Source organism: Pinus tabuliformis, chromosome 5_2 (genome assembly GCF_031772625.1).
Source record: "Pinus tabuliformis cultivar Carrire ecotype Pingquan chromosome 5_2, CPIR1, whole genome shotgun sequence".
Taxonomy (NCBI): Eukaryota; Viridiplantae; Streptophyta; class Pinopsida; order Pinales; family Pinaceae; genus Pinus; species Pinus tabuliformis.
In genome coordinates this window covers 1,134,641,340-1,134,659,126 of record NC_142306.1, presented here as the reverse complement: position 1 = coordinate 1,134,659,126, position 17,787 = coordinate 1,134,641,340, and the positions used below count along the sequence as shown (strand labels likewise).

The 17,787-nt window shown below is 38.4% G+C and overlaps 2 pseudogenes; both read right to left on the bottom strand.

The window, feature by feature from the left end:
- Window positions 1-220: 220 nt before the first annotated feature.
- Window positions 221-1,669, bottom strand: LOC149163191 (pyruvate kinase isozyme A, chloroplastic pseudogene; annotated as a pseudogene).
- A 6,609-nt stretch (window positions 1,670-8,278) lies between these two features.
- LOC149163190 (uncharacterized) overlaps window positions 8,279-17,787 on the bottom strand; it is an 81,900-nt pseudogene continuing 72,391 nt past the window's right edge.

The following is a 17,787-nucleotide window of genomic DNA, read 5'->3' as shown; positions in this document are numbered from 1 at the left end:
AAATCACAGGAATGAAACCAAAGACATAAATAGGCAAGGAGTTTTTGACAATTAAACCTTTCTGGTTTTACAAAAACATTTCTGAATGGGGATATTATCTGGGAAAGTTTTCCATTGGGAATTCTCAGTTTACATAAGATTTACACCTCAAATTTTTTATTTTTTATTTTTATTTTTTATTTTTTTTTCTTGTAAAAATTATTTGCCATAATCACCTTCTTCAAATTGCTTCAGAAACACTATCCGAAAGAGATGTAGCAATGTCTGGAAGGTACATAGACTCGTGCTTCTTTTCTTCCCGACACCAATATTCAATGCGCAGGCTTACACTTCTGAGAACAACTAAAGCTTTTTCTGGAAATTGACCCATGGCTGACTCACCAGAGAGCATCAAAGCATCAGCACGCTGCCTTACTGCTTCTGTCACATCAACAACCTCAGCTCTTGTTGGTATAGGATACTCTATCATTGACTCAAGTAGCTGAGAGGCAACAATAACTGGCTTGTTGAGTTGCCTGCATAGCTGGACTACGTGCTGCTGGACAGCTGGAACTTGCTCAAGTGGAATTTGTGCACCAAGATCCCCTCTTGCCACCATGGCACCATCAGATGATTTAATGATATCTTCTAGATTCTTGAGAGAATCAATGCTTTCAATTTTAGCAATGACACCAATATCACTATCACGAGATCGAGCAGCAATATAGCTTTTCAAATGTTTGATTACTTCTGCTGATTTCATAAAAGATATTGCAATGAAATCAACACCCTCTGCGATTCCAAAATCTATATCAAGCCAATCCTTGGAAGAAATTGTGGGAAGCATAGCATTCCTCTCACGCACCAATCTGCCCTGCCTCCAAAATGTAAGGTTAGCACGTGGCAATAGCAAACCAGGATCTGTACATTGGCACTTCACATCTGGACCTTGTTTCTCAATCACCTCAAACCTTACCATACCACCATCTACAACTAGTTCATCGCCAACTTTGACATCTTCTGCAAAGCCATCGTAATTGACTTGGATTGTGTGAGGTGGAAGAGACCCATTGAAAGCACGAACACTGAAAGTCCAAACTTCACCGTCCTCGGCTTTAACTGATGCAGCGCCTTCAAGATCCCCCATATGAATCTCAGCCCCCTCTATATCCATCATAACAGCCACTGCATAACCCTTCTCTTCGTTCAATTTCCTCACATTCCTGATAACATTGTGATGCCAATCCCTGGTACCGTAGCACATATTAATCCTCGCCACATTCATCCCTTCCATGGCCAGAGCTTCAAGCTGTTCGAAACTACAGGAAACGGGCCCAATCGTGCACACCAGCTTCGTCCTTTTCGTACTTCGAAACCCGTTTTCCTTCAAGTCAGCCTCCGTTACGCTGTCCACCTCTATAACCGATGGCGCCATTGCGGCACTTTTCTTGACCATAACGCCATTAGAAAAACCGTTATTGTTATTTGCGATCTCTGGCTCTGAAATCACTGGAGATTTACCGGTTTCCAGTACTGCGAAGATCTTATTAATCCGTAGCTTTTGCCTGGGCTTTGGTGGCCGCCATTGAAGGCTTTTAACGGAGGAAAGCGTCGGGATTCTAACCTGGAGCGGGGAGTTGTGAATCGAAAGTGGATTTTGCATCAGCTGCGCCATTAGCTTGAAGGTATCAATTCGAGGTCTGTTAGTGCCCTATATGCTTAAAAATTAAGCTCAGAAACGCCTGGAAGAGCGAATTTGAACGATTTAGCACTTCCTCAACATTCCTTGAAGCAGAATGATACATATGTGAACCCAGCCTGCCAACAAAATATATAAATCAAATCTGTAGGAATTTACAGGGTAAGTTCCACAGAAAGAATACCAAAAGGACACCGCTCACAACCAGATCTCAAATCAATACACCAGTATTTTTGACGTGGTTAAAACCCTCAGAGTGCAAGGAGGGAAACAGTCCACGGCCTGTCCCAACGTGGGTACTACAGGCAATTTATTAATCAAAGAATGAAAATTTACATAAGCTTCTCTCATGCACGGATTACCCGAACAATGACCCTCCATGCGCTTTAAATAGAACTCATGGACCAATCGGGTGTCAAGCCACGGATCAAGTGTCGGTAATACCGAGGTGAGAGTGAACCGTCGGATCACTACATATCGTGACCGTCGGATTGTAAGTTACAAAATGTACAACGGTAAAGAAACACACTTTACCTAACTCTAACCTAACTCTATACTAGACCAAGTTGAACTTAACTATATCCTATGTGTCGGAATATCCTAACATCCCCCCTTAAGAACAACTTGGGATAGGATTGAAGGATTTACAAATATGACACAATAGGAGAAGGAAGGAGGCACTAGAGCCTATCCCCCCTTAGTGACAACTTCCTGAACTCCAAGCATATATCGAAGTTTAGTGAACTTCGCCTCTGTGAGAGCCTTTGTGAAGATGTCTGCAACCTGATCATCTGTTGGACAATATTGCACTTCAAGAACATGGTCATGAATGAGCTTTCTGATGAAGTGCATGTGTAGTTCAATGTGTTTGCTGCGCTGATGCTGGACTGGATCTTTGCATAGCTGAATGGCACTTTGATTATCACACCAAAGTGTGGTTGGATGCTGCTGCTCAAAGCCAAACTCTGATAGGATCTGACGAAGCCACAAGGCTTCCTTACTAGCTTCCACGGCACCACGATACTCTGCTTCTGCTGACGAAAGAGAAATGGCAGCCTGTTTCTTACAAGCCCATGTAATAGGTCCTGAACCAAGAGTGAAGACATAACCGGCAGTAGACTTCCGATCATCAGGGTCACCAGCCCAATCAGAATCAGTGAAACCAACTAACAGAGGAGCTGCTTTGGCACTGTAATGAATCCCAAACTGTACTGTACCTCGAACATAACGAAGTATTCTTTTAGCTGCTTTCCAATGACTTTCACGGGGGTTTTGCATAAAACGAGCAACAAGGCCAACAACAAAGGAAAGATCAGGACGAGTATGGGTTAAATACAAGAGTTTTCCGACAAGTTGACGGTATAAGGTAGCATCAACTTCAGGAGAAGTACAAGAGACTGAAAGTTTGACTCCAGACTGAAAGGGAGAAGGGGCTGGCTTACAGTCTTCCATGTGAAAATGACGAAGAATATCACAAGCATACTTGGACTGGGAAAGGAAAATACCCTCTTGGGATTGCAAGACTTGAAGACCGAGAAAATAGTGTAAGTGTCCTAAGTCTGTCATTTCAAATTTCTTTTTAAGGCTAGACTTCACATGGTTTATAAGGTTGGGATCACTACCAGTAAGAATAAGATCATCAACATAAAGAACAAGGATGATAAGAGAGTTGCCCACTTTCTTGGTGTAGACAGTATTGTCAGAATGACACCTAGAAAAGCCAGATTCTAAAAGAAAGCTATCCATTTTGGCATACCAAGCCCGAGGAGCTTGCTTGAGGCCATAAAGGGATTTCTTAAGTCGACAAACAAGGCTGGAGTCTGTTTGTATGAAGCCAATGGGTTGTTCCATATAGATTTCTTCCTGCAAGTCCCCATGCAAGAAGGCAGATTTAACATCCATTTGATGGACTTCCCATTTTAAAGAGGCAGCAAGGGAAAGAACAAGGCGGATAGAGTTCATTTTGGCAACAGGGGAGAAGGTTTCAGTGTAGTCAATGCCTTCAACCTGTGAAAAGCCCTTAGCAACGAGACGAGCTTTATGTTTATCAACTTTCCCATCTGGTCCATACTTGGTTCTGTAAACCCATTTACATCTAACAAGTTTGCGTCCCTTTGGTAGAGGAACAAGATCCCATGTATCATTTGTCATCAATGAATGATATTCTTCATTCATAGCTGCTTCCCAATGTGGATGGCCTGAAGCTTCTGCAAAAGTGTCAGGATCATGATTTACTGGAGCTTGAGCCAGTAAAGAAGAGGCTCTTTCAAACTGAGAACGTGTACGTCGCTGATCTGTAGGATCACCGGCAAGATCACCTGCTGCATCCCGAGTAGCACGGACCCATCTTGGAAGTTGAGGATCCTGAGAAGGTGGGGGAGGATTATCATCCTCGCTTTCATCATCTGAAGAAGAAATGTTTTCAAAAGTAGAAGAGATAGGAAGAGGTGGCACATCCGCCGGACTAGGCTCGCAGGCCGATTTATTTTCATCAAATTTTACATCTCTTCTAATGATAACATTTTTGGACTTAAATGGAATAAGTCTATAACCTTTTACATCTTCAGAATATCCAACAAAAGTACATTTCTCACTCTTAGGTTCTAAAGCTTTATGCTTTTCATCTGGAATATGGGCCCATGCTTCACTTCCAAACACACGAAAGTGACTTACATCTGGTTTAATGGAACTCCAAGCTTCTTCTGGAGTGATATTCTCTAGAACCTTAGTAGGAGTGCGATTGATTATATAATTTGCACAATTAATTGCTTCGGCCCAAAAACTAAGACTGAGTCCTTTAGATTGCAGCATACAATTAGCCATTTCCTTTAAGGTGCGATTTTTCCTTTCAGCTACACCATTTTGTTGTGGAGTGTATGGAACAGTATGTTGCATTTGAATTCCATTTTCGGTGCAAAAGTTGATGAATGTGTTTTTAACATATTCTCCACCATTATCAGTTCTTAGCTTAAGAATTTGATGTCCAGATTGTTTTTCAACAAATGCTTTGAAGGCCAAAAAAGTGTTAAATACTTCGCTCTTGAGTTTTAAGAAGTATACCCAAGTGCGTCTGGAGAAATCATCAATGAAAGTTAAGAAGTACTTGCAGCCAGAGAATGAAGCAACAGGAAGAGGACCACATAAATCACTGTGCACAAGCTGTAAAGGGGCTGAGGCGTGCCAAGAGGCACGTTTGTCAAAACTGTCCCGATGATGTTTTCCGAGTACACATCCGGAACAAACACCATCTCTGCAAGATACCATAGGAAGACCTGTCACCATATTTTCTTTACATAGATGCTGAAGGGAGCGATAGTTTAAGTGACCAAATCGCTCATGCCAAAGTTTGCTCACTTCATCATTATGAGCAACAAATACTGAGGGAAGATTTGATGACCCAAAGTTGTGAAACTTATACAACCTTTTGGAATCATCAGCAAGACCAGTAGCTAGAATCTGTTTAGGATCTTTTAGATCCTTGATTACAACATCATGAGGTGAAAATTCAACAATTTTACCTTCACCTGAATGAGTTATCTGATAGACAGATAGAAGGTTGCAGGATAAGGTTGGAACACATAATACATCATTAAACTGACCATTGTCTAGATGAACAGTTCCAGTCCCTACAACATTAAGAGATCTATCATCACCAATATATATATTTTTGGTGTTACAATCATTTAAAGAAGAAAACATGGCTTGGTTTTTGGCCATGTGACAAGAGGCTCCAGAATCAATGAGCCACTCATGAGAATGAGAAGAAGAAGAAGATACATTTAATGCATAACCAGACTGAGATGATTGACAGAAAGTGCCATTCCGGAAGTTGAAGTTGAAGTAGGCTCCACATGGATGTTATGTTTCTTCATTGCGGCTTCCAAGGCTTCCATCTTCTTAAAGCATTTAGATTCTAAGTGGCCATCTCGATTACAATGTCTATCAGTCTTCTTCCATTTGTTTTTATTGGTCTTATCATTTTGCTGAAATGATCTTTCATTTTGAGGCTGAGATGGTTTAGGACCATTCTTTTGAGGATATGACTTCTTAGGATTCTTTGAATTTGGTTGCTGCTGGGCGGCTAACGCTTTCGTGGAAGAGTTTCCAAGATTAAGAAGACCAAGGTGTAAGAGTTTTTCTTGTTCTCTTATTAAGGAATCACAAAAGGAGTCAAAGGAAGGGGCCTTGTAGTCTTGTCCTTGACAAATGAAAGCTTCCCTTGTAGAATGGAAAGTGGAAACAAATACAGAGTAGGCTGGTCCCAACTTAGTAAGGATGGAATAAATAAGGTTACCATCTTCTTTCTTAACTTTAACACCTTCCAAGAGATATCTAAGGGTCTTGAATTTGGACAAGAAATCTTCAATGCAAGAAAAATTATTAGGATCCAAAGTAAGCAGCTCATTTTCAAGTTGATGGGCTCTAATTTCATTTTTAATCCCAAAAACTTTAGCAAGTTTTTCTAATGCTTCATGAGGAGTCTCAAGTCCTGCAATGTGGAATCTAAGATCAGGAGAAATAGACATCCCTATCAAACCACGTGCTTGATCTTGTCTATTTTCCCATTTTGCCGCCTTGTCTTCATCTTTTGGTTTCTTCTCTTGGTTTGTGGCTATTCTGAAGAGACCTTTACTTCTAAGTAAATCTTCCATGTAGGCTACCCATTGGAAGTAGTTAGTGCTGTCAAGAATGACTTGGCATGGACTTTCCATTTAAAAAAAAAAACTGAAGCTGAAGATGCTGAAAGTAAGTGTTCCAACGGATAGATCTCGAAAAAATAGGCGGTTTTAAAAAAAACGGCTCTGAAAAAGGCTTCCGGATGAAGAAGTTATGGCTTTTTGAAAAAAAATTGTTGACGTTGCCGGCAAAGTGCGCGAATGTGCGGGAATGAAAAAAAATCCGCCCCCACAAAATGGAGACTTGAACCCAAGACCTCTACTCTCTTAAAATAGCTTTGAACCAATTGATCTATACAAAAAATTTGAGAGAGAGAGAGAGAGAGAGAGGGGGGGGGGGGCCTTGGTTTGCGTGCTTGCCTTGAGAAAGCTCTTTTTCCCTACAAAACACAAAACACAAAACCCAACACGAATATGCAAAGAAAAACGAACCTTGCGGCTCGAAGTTAGCTTTAGCCAAAAAAAAACTAGAAATTTTAAAAAAAATCTCAAAGTTAGCTTTAGCCGAAAAACTAAATATTTTTCTCAATGTTTCTGATTTTCCGAGATCACACTAAGGTGCAGGGAAAAGAGCATACGCATGAGAAAAATCCTTCTTTTCTGTTTCTGATTTGCCCAAATCGCACAGAGTCGCAGGGCAAAGAGCATACGCAGAAATGAAAGGTATAGATCCGGTTAAAAAAAAAGGCTAAATAAACTGAGACCGAAATAAGCAGAGAGAAATTAACAGTAAACTGCAAAAAAAACATTGTATACCTCCCGATCTGAAAAATGACGCAGCTAGGGCTACCGGAAACCTTTTCGCGTGAAACGAAAGGGGTTCCTCACTGGAACAGATGCTCCGAACGCAACAGAGCAGTCCTCTCGGCCCGAAAGCAGTCAGAAACAGCAGATCTAGGAAACGACAGCCGCATGCAGTTCTACCGGCTTCAGATTTGGATCACCAACGGACGCGACCCTCAAATAGCTCTGATACCATGTAGGAATTTACAGGGTAAGTTCCACAGAAAGAATACCAAAAGGACACCGCTCACAACCAGATCTCAAATCAATACACCAGTATTTTTGACGTGGTTAAAACCCTCAGAGTGCAAGGAGGGAAACAATCCACGGCCTGTCCCAACGTGGGTACTACAGGCAATTTATTAATCAAAGAATGAAAATTTACATAAGCTTCTCTCATGCACGGATTACCCGAACAATGACCCTCCATGCGCTTTAAATAGAACTCATGGACCAATCGGGTGTCAAGCCACAGATCAAGTGTCGGTAATACCGAGGTGAGAGTGAACTGTTGGATCACTACATATCGTGACCGTCGGATTGTAAGTTACAAAATGTACAACGGTAAAGAAACACACTTTACCTAACTCTAACCTAACTCTATACTAGACCAAGTTGAACTTAACTATATCCTATGTGTCGGAATATCGTAACAAAATCCAGATTTTACGCCTCTGCCCTCTTCCAGAGCCACAATTCCGGTGCCTGCCTTGACCACGCTGGCAAATGTGAATTCATTCAATCTCATTCGTGCTCTCTGCATCCGCCCAAATAATTTTAAGGCTTCCTCTGCGGGTCCATTATGAGCATACCCAGTGACTATGGTGGTCCATGTGATTGCTTCCCTTGATATAAAATATATATATATATATATATATATATATATATATATATATATATATAGTATAGATCCGATCTTTAGAAAAAGGCTAAGATCTTACCAAATGCCAGCTTACAAGGCAAGCATAAAAAAAAAAGTAGCTGTGCCTTTAGATCGATCAAAGATCGAGCCTTGCAACAATGAAGTTTAAAAGTAGTTAATCACCAACTTATGACATGTAAAGACAATGTCAATATGCAACAAAATGAAGACAGATCACCAAATCTTCTTAGCTCCAATATGCTGGTCTCTTATGCAACGTTACAGTTTTTGGTAAGCACGAAATCTGTTGCATAATTTCTGGAGAGCTGCAATTGAATGTTGCATTGCATTCAGTTTCATGTCCCTTGACATAACCTGGTAGTCATTTCCGTGCATCTTAATCAGTCGACCAACATAGACACGCTGCATAGTTGTGAGCCTTTGTAAAGCTGCAGTTTTTTCTATCCCTCCGTCTTTTGCCAAATGCAAATTTCAGATCATCCTCTTCTAAGTCACTGCCACTGTCGATAACTTGAAACTCGGGATCCTTAATTTCACCATTGTCTTCATTGGGCAGATTCGGCTCCGGCGACTTCTGCAAGCTTTCAACCTCGACAATGTTCTCACAACGGCTTACTGCCTCAATCCAATTTGGATTAGAGGCCACCTTGAACGAACGATAGATTTGAATAACGGTGCTAATCTCGTCCCACTTTCCACTTGTCAGTTCTCCGAGCTTTGGAGAGGCAGGCTTGAAAACATGTGGCTTAACCCTTGAAAGACACCTATGCTTTCATCAAATCTAGTAGTGATATTAGATATTCAAGATAAAGGGTTTCTTGAACTGATGTTGAACTGGAAGTGCAACAATGAGTGGCCTGCGAAATTTCTTGAACTGATGTTGAACTGGAAGTGCAATAATGAGTGGCCTGCGAAATTTCTAATCATCAGATCTTATTTTGTATAACCCACGTTGATTGACACGTATAACCATTTGTGTCATATTTTTATTTGTTCTTTAAGAAAGAAACAGTTTCCAGATTCATTTTCTGTTCTCAAAAACATAGAATAATGTCCTTTTTCAATAATGCTCTGGGCGAATTCAAGAATATGAGAAAAATTTGATTTGAGAAATCCAATATTACCGTTCTGATTTTGTTTCGTGATGGCTATTTAGAAATTTACCTGTTTATGAATTAACACTGTCCACGATTTTCATTCTCCTTGTTACATCTTGTCCCTTTAATGTCAATTTAGAACTTTGGTTCAACCCAACAGTTCAGAAAGCGAGAGATGAGGATGAAATATAATTATCCATTTAAATTAAGTAAATAAAAATAATCTCACCCGCCAAATAAAAAAAAAAAAATTATAAAATTATTTTTCAAGATAAATCATTGTATTATGGTGTGAATTCATGAGATTGATGTCATTGCATTTATGGTTTTACTTCTGTGCAACTATAAATGATTATTCATCGACGTTGTTTATATTGTTATGATTCATGCATGTTATATTAGTAACTGCATGTAGAACTCAGAGGTTCTATTCATAAGTTATTTCCTACGCTGCAATAAAGTGTAAATGAAGAACCCTCCGGATTTGATGTCCTATACTTTTAAAGGAATGGATAATCGGTGCATTGCCTTGAAGACTAGATGTTACATAGAGAATATTTGACTATAAACATAAGGTTCTACATATTCAAATAAAATAACCTTAGATTGAATAAAAGATACAATATAAGGAAGAAATAAAATAACCTTAGATTGAATAAAAGACACAATATAAGGAAGAAATAAAATAACCTTTGGTTGGTTGAGACCAAACCTCGTTTGCAAATGGCTAGATAATGTTGCAGGCACATTACAAGGTTTTGAACAATGCGTGAAAAAAAAAAAAAAAAAAAACCTGCATATGGCAACATGGCGAAAGAAACGAAGAAGCACTGATGAGGAGAGGTGGAGAAAAAAAAAAAAAAAAAACCTGCATATGGCAACATGGCGAAAGAAACGAAGAAGCACTGATGAGGAGAGGTGGAGATATCAATATATCTCTAGATATTTTGCATTTGCGTTCATGTAAGTGTATTCATGTACTCATGCAACCATATATTGAACTTTAGGTCTAGATAATGTTAAAAATAGAAAAAGAGATTTTAGCGTGTCCATATAATTACTTTTGAAGTGCTTCAGAATTTGTCTTTCAGTATGTAGTGCAGAATCCCTAATGTGGTCAACGAGACTTTTATTTAGCCCAAATTGTATTTAAAGGAAGCTTCCATGAAGGTTGTTAAATGTTTATTTAAAGTTTATATGAAGGTTGTTGAAAATGATGGCTTGGAAGTTTATTTGCAAAAGTTATAGAAATTTAAGAAATATATTTGTTAGTTTAAATGCTTATTTAATGAAAGTTTACATGAACATTGTTGAACGAGAGTTGGAAGTTTATGAGCAAAAGTTATGGAAGTTTATGAGCAAAAGTTATGTTTATGAAATATTTTTGTTAGTATGTACTGAGTAGTATGTTTAATTTTATTGAATGATGATAAATAAAGTGATACATGGTTATGTTTTTTTTTTATATGTAATGTAATAGGAATATTGTTAAGTAATATGGTTAATTTTATTGAATGATGGTTTGGAGTTTTATATGTAAAAGTAATTTTATGAAATATTTTAGTATGTAAATTAATATAAATATTGTTGATTAATATGTTTAATTTTTAAAAGTCAATAAAATGTTAAACTAAAATAATAAAACATGTTTGTTTCATTTAGATTTAAAATGAAACTAAAATTCTAAGAGCAACCATGTTAGAAACATTAAATAGACAAAAGTAAAAGGAAAATGATATATATTAGACCAACTTAAAAAAAAATAAAATAAATAGAGCATTCATTAGCAAGAGAAAATTCTTGGTAAGAGGTCACATTTGAGTATTTCTTGTCTAAGAAACACTAATATTGACTTGGTGGAAGACTAGTAAGTTACAAGTGAAAATGTAATTCCTTACTATAAATATCTTTGGTTTACACAAAGGCGCTGCATTGATAGCCAAATATGAGGGGTGGGGGATTTTTCTTTTTAAAAGAGAATCACTAGTATGGATAATGAAGGAAGAATCATTTCAAACTAATTGTTAGTGATTCATAATTGATCAACTATGGCTAGCATGATTCACCAACATGAATCCTAAAACTATTTTTAAGATATAACCTTTTTTTTTATGTGCTTATTACTATTATGTGATTACCAATCATTGTAAATTCAAATTCAAACAAGCTTGGTGCTGCAAATGACCAAAGTCAATAACATGCGAAGGATCTGAAATATAATGACGTAAAACAGAAACATGAAACGCATCATGCATACGTGCTAAAGATGGAGGTAAGGCAAGCCTATATGCCACCGACCCTTTCCTTTCTAAGATTTCAAAAGGTCCCTCAAACCGTCCCATTAATACTCGATCCTCTAGTCGGTCCCAACTGAGAGGTGTTCTGCAGAATCTTCCATATAAGAACCCAAATGGTGCCCTCTTGATGGAATTCTGATAACTACTTTGGAGGACACCAAAGAGATGCGTCACTGTTTTCCTTACCTATTCCAAGGACTTCGAGACGAAGTCTATTATTAAGAGGGGGTGTATGTAGTGCCCCGCTCTAGTTGACTAACAGTGATATGACACTAACATTCATTTAGCCCTAAGGCCCACTCATTATTCTTTGAGGACCTCAGGTTGAGGATCCAGGCACATGACTCTATTATTAGTGGTTGAGACGTTTATGTATGTTCTCCATTGATGTTATGATAAAGATAACATTAATGGTTATGTATGTTATCTATTGGTATTATGATGATTGTAGCATTAATGGTTATGCATGTTCTCTATTGATATTATGGTGATTGTAGCATAAATGGTTATGTTTGGTCTCTATTGAACTTATGATAATGATGGCAATAAAGGATATGTATGCTCTCTATTGATATCATGAGGATGATAAATTTGATGGATAGTTATATTTCTATTGATGTTACGATGTTGACAACTTGATGGATATGTAGGTTTCCATTGATGTTTTGATGATGATAGCCACGATGGATGTATCCCGTATATTAGCTACTTACATTAGTTCTGGTTCACAATGAACAATGATGTGCATAACCAGGTGATGGTAATAATGCTATTATGACAATGACTAACATTGAAAAAAAAACCCGGTTACTGATTATTAATGAGTATGGCAGGAAACCACCAGAGGCACTCGCACATGACGAGTTGATGACACCTGGTTTGATGAAAATTTATATTATTTTATCTTTGAAATTCTAATCGATTTTGAAACCTGCTATATATGTTTATCTATATTCTGATGATATGGTAATGGTTCCAGGCACATATGAGTTGCTTGGCCGAATGACTCACATATGGGTGATGGGGTTGTACAAGTGGATGGAACTACATGGGAGGGGTGGGACAATGTCTCTAATCTCACCCACTAGCACTCCCGCCGTGACTTGGGCTGGAAGGGTTGAAACACCTCCGCCTTGAAGATCACGATGCCATGAGGGCAGGTTCCCAAGTTGGGTCGCTCATGAGGATTTTACCGGGGGGCGTGCATCAAGGTAGATTCCTTGATCCCCGACACCATTAGTCTCACTATAGCAGGCAACATAAGAGATGATAGCGGTCTATGATGTTGCACCTATACTTTCCCCTCGTAGTCACTGAATGCTTGAAGGGCAAGTGGCGTGGCACCCTTGGAACTTCAAGGGAATTTCTTGAAGGGCACGACCAACCTGGCACCCTTGGCATCACAAATAAAATGTTAGGCGTGGCACCCTTGGAACTTCAAGGGACTTTCTTGAAGGGCACGACCAACTTTGCACCCTTGACATCACAAATAAATTGTTAGGCGTGGCACCCTTGGAGCTTCAAGGGAAGTTCTTGAAGGGCACGACCCAAACTTGGCACCTTGGAATCATTAAAAATAAATAAATTAATAAATATAATCAAGAAATGAAAACTAAGAAAATTTACATCAAGGGTAAATGATGTTAGAAACCGAGGTAATTAAATCAAAAATAGAACTTGGGTTAAGAGGATCATAGGTAGAAATAAAATAGATTACATTAAAAACTCTACCCTTCCCATGTTGGAAAATATTAGGTAGATTATGTAGCTTAATTAGGGAAAAAGGGTAAAGAGGAACATATTATAAGGATAAATATTAATCCTAAACTAATTAAACCTAATTAAGAGAAGAGGAAGGTGAATTAAAATAAGAATAATAAATTAAATTTAGAAAAATGTAGAGAACCTCATGTGGCAACAACCAACATAAGAATATCCATCTAAGAGATAACTTGAGTTAAATTAGGGAGTAGACAGGGGATCAAATCTTGACTCATTAATTGACTTTTAGTAATGAACACAAATTAAGGAATAAAAAGGGGGATAAGGAGGCAATTAGGAGAAGAAATAGGAATCTTGTTGAGGTGAGGAAAATATTAGTTTTAAATTAAAATTTAAGTAAATAATTTTGGGAGACCCTTGATGAGAGAGTGACACTTGGGTGGGTGAATAATCAAGCTATTGAATTATAAAAAAATAACTAATTATGCATGACATGCCAAGTGTCACCTATGAGGACTCCTATAAAAGAAGGGGCAAGCCATGAGAGAAGGGACTTTTTTGGGAACCCTATTGTTGGATGGATGAGATGATGTCAAAGCAGTGATTACGATCCTATAGTGAGTTTGGTGAGGTAGAGGATTTTAGAGAGGGGACTCTTGAGCCAAGGAGTGCTCTCCTCTACCAGCTATTGCAATTCTCCATTGTACAACCCCATTGCAGCTCGGGGGTCCGCGGGGAAGAAGAGTACCCAAGGAGTAGGCTGGGAGGTTAACTGGTGGGTCATCACATTCGGATCAAGTACATCGCCATTCATTCACGGAGGTGACCGACAACAAGGGAATATTAGCAACAGCAAAGCAAATGGAGTCTCGTCTTCTGGTGAACGGTACATATGTGTTGCAATACTATTTTGGTCTTAGTTAAATGTATGTAAATGTTACGATATGTTTCTTGAAATGAAATCCTAATGTGTTTCTCTTCTAGTTGCATTTTGTTGTGATGTTAAAGAAAAAAAAAAATGTATATAGTCTGGATAGGGTGCTTACAAGAAGCATCGAGGAGTGTGAAACAGCTGCGCGCTACCCTAGGGCATACTGGATATTACAGAAAGTTTATCAAGGGCTATGTTTAGATCACCACACCTATGGAGAAGTTGTTGAAAAAGGATGTCACATTCTGTTGGAATGAGGACTGTAAGAAAAGATTGGATTTATTGAAGGAAAAGATGGTCACCACCCCGATTTTAGTCTTCACGGATTGGAAAGAGGAGTTTCATATACATGTCGACGTGTTATGAAACCAGCTCAAGAAAAGATAGAAAAGATAGATCAACGCCTTAGAATTCAGCCTCTTCGAGGGGGCAACCTCCTTTACATTACATAAATGAACAATTCTTCGATGATACAAATGAAAGGACCTCCTTCCTATATATAGGAGTCTAAGGGGTCATAACATAATTAGAGGCGACATAACAATAATAATGTAAGGGCACAATAATAACAATAGTGGGCTTCTATGGGGCACAATAGTAACAATATGGGCACTACATGGGTACATCAATATAATAAGTGGGTTGTACTAATAACAATAATGGGTTACACTAGTAGTATAGGGGCCTAACATGCCCCTCTCCTTCAAAAAGCATTGTCCTCAACGCTTGAGTAGTTTTTGATGCTTCGGTATAAAATTCTTGTCCTCCCATGTGGAATCTTCAGTGGGTAAGTTCTTCCACTTGATGAGATACTCTGAAATTGATCGATTTCGTAGCTGTCGGGTTCTTTTTTCTGTGACTGCTCCAAGTTCCAATATGATTTTACCTTCCTTTTCAATTTCTGGTAATATTGTTTGAATTGGGATCTTTTGAAACTTTTGAATAAGTGGCCATATTTCTTCGTCCTTCTTCCATTCATCCCTTGCTTCGTTTATCCAATCTAGTTGGATAATAGAAATAGCACAAAAGAATGCTTCCACATCCTCATCCTTGAAGAGTCTTTCCATTCAGTAAGGTCGCCATTTTTTAAGTGCATGTAATATTGCCAACATTTCCTTCTCATAAATAGCTTTCTTGAGATGTAGTAGTAAAAATACCCAATCACCTACATCAAAACATTTTTCACTACGATGTTGATCTACCTGTTGTTTCGTTTGATTTTGCACCGAAGTGGTGTTATCCTTTAAAATTTGGAGAACTTGTTGTTGATGCTCGATGTGATCTTTCACTGCTTGAACCTTTTTCTTCTTGCTATGTCCTTCTATCTCTAGAGTTTGAAGAGTGGTAATTTCTTCCAATCCTTTACAAGATATGGTTGGATTCATTTCTTGATGCTCGATGTGATCTTTCACTTCTTGAACATTTTTCTTCTTGATATGTCCTTCTATCTTGATAGTTTGAGGAGTGGTAATTTTGACCAATGAATTACAAGATATGATTGGATTAATTTCTTCTTTCTTGATGTGATCTTTCACTTCTTGCACATTTTTCTTCTTGATATGTCCTTCTATCTTGAGAGTTTGAGGAGTGGTAATTCTTGCCAATGCTTTACAAGATATGGTCCGATTCATTTCTTCTTTCTCTGGGGTGGGGTCTTGGCGTATATCTTATTCTTTTGATGTTTCTTGATCCTTTTCTTCCTCCTCTTCATATTCTATGTAAAATATTTTCTTCTCAGCACACTTATGACCTTTAGTGCATTTGCTATCACAATTATAACAAAGCCCTTTTTCTCTTTTTTCTTCCAATTGTTGTGGTGTAACCCTTGTAGGTTGTGGAACGCTAGGAGAAACAACACTTCCATGTTTATAGTTGTGAGGGGTATGCTTCCTGGTTTCCATAATTTTTCTTTCCACTATGTCACAAAGCCCTTTTACTCTTTCCAATTGTTGTGTTGTTGCTCCAAAGAAGGTGTTGCTCTTTGTATCCTCATAATGTGCTATCATTTCCTCCATGAAAATTGACCACGTAACAAGTTGTTTACGAGAACAAAGCCCTTTGTACCATAAAAATTGATCCAACTCTAAATATGAAGATGCAATACATACATTTTGTAACAGTGGTACACCATGTAGATCAAAATATTGTTCCATTTGAAGTATCCAATTTACCGGATCCTTGCCATCAAACATCCTCATCTTGCTTTTTCTTGATTTTAGGAGCTTGATTCTGAAACGACTGTAACTCTGTACTTTCAAATCTTTAAGTTCTGAAATTGCGATCTGTAGTAGCCCTCTGTGTCCTCCTTCTAATGCCACTAGTCTGATCCAAATTGGATTCTCCAAGAAAGAGTTATGCACAATCTCCCAAGATGACCTGATTATAGACCTTTCCAGAAGAGCGAACTTGTATGAAGTGCCACGTGTCACTGTTTCGACCTTTGGCTCTGAAAAATATCTACAAGAAACTACAGTCTGTCCTCTTTCTGTACCTTCTTACGAAATTTCAATTCGATGATCAGAGAGAAAGTTATGATGATTTCCCCAGGTCACCTGTTTGGAATGTAATTAGGAGTCTGCAAAAAGACCGACTTCCTTAGATCATATCTCTGCAAATATAGCGCGAAAAACTCTGAAATTCGGACCTGAGGTTTAGCGCGATTTCTTCTCAAATGGGTTTTTTTTGCAACCTTTGAAACGTCGCAGAAAAAAGTTATAGCGAAAATGCCACGATGACCTATTTGGAGCAACGAAACCCTAGAATCCAAAACTCTGATACCAAATGTTATGAAACCAGCTCAAAAAAAGATAAAAAAGATAAATCAACGCTTTAGAATTCAGCCTCTTCGAGGGGGCAACCTCCTTTACATTACATAAATGAACAATTCTTCGATGATACAAATGAAAAGACCTCCTTTCTATATATAGGAGTCTAAGAGGTCATAACATAATTAGAGCCGACATAACAATAATAATGTAAGGGCACAATAATAACAATAGTGGGCTTCTATGGGGCACAATAGTAACAATATGGGCACTACATGGGTACATCAATATAATATGTGGGTTGTACTAATAACAATAATGGGTTACACTAGTAGTATAGGGGCCCAACATGTTTGATTATTCTTTTAGCACTTACCCTCTTTACATTTTTTATTTTTAATATGGGAAAACATTTTGCAAAAAGCAAAAGTATGTACAATATTACAAGACTAACCATAGCCAATTCAAAATTATGAATCCTATTATTATAGGACCCTAACAGCCAGGAAGCTTATTCGTTCACTGATGGGTTCTCTAGATACCATTAGATCAAAATCGCGTCGGAGGATAGGAGCAAGACAACCTTCACAACTGAGTGGGGGTGTTTTCAGTATAGTGTAATGCCTTTTGGATTGAAGAATGTGCCTGCTATTTTCTCACGCATAGTCGTTGCGCCGTTCAAGGAATTTATTCATAAGTTCCTGCAAGTGTACTTTGATGATTGGACTGTGTTTGGACTGGTAAAACGACATGTCACTAGTTTACGCCTGATGCTAGATACTTGTCGAAGATACTAGATCACGCTGAATCTGAAGAAGTGTCTGTTTTGTGTTCCTTTTGAGACCCTTCTGGGTCATGTGGTTTGTAGACAGGGACTGATGGTAGATCCCGCGAAGATCGCAGTGATAATTAACTTAGAAGCACCGAGGAGTGTGAAACAGCTACGCGCTACGCT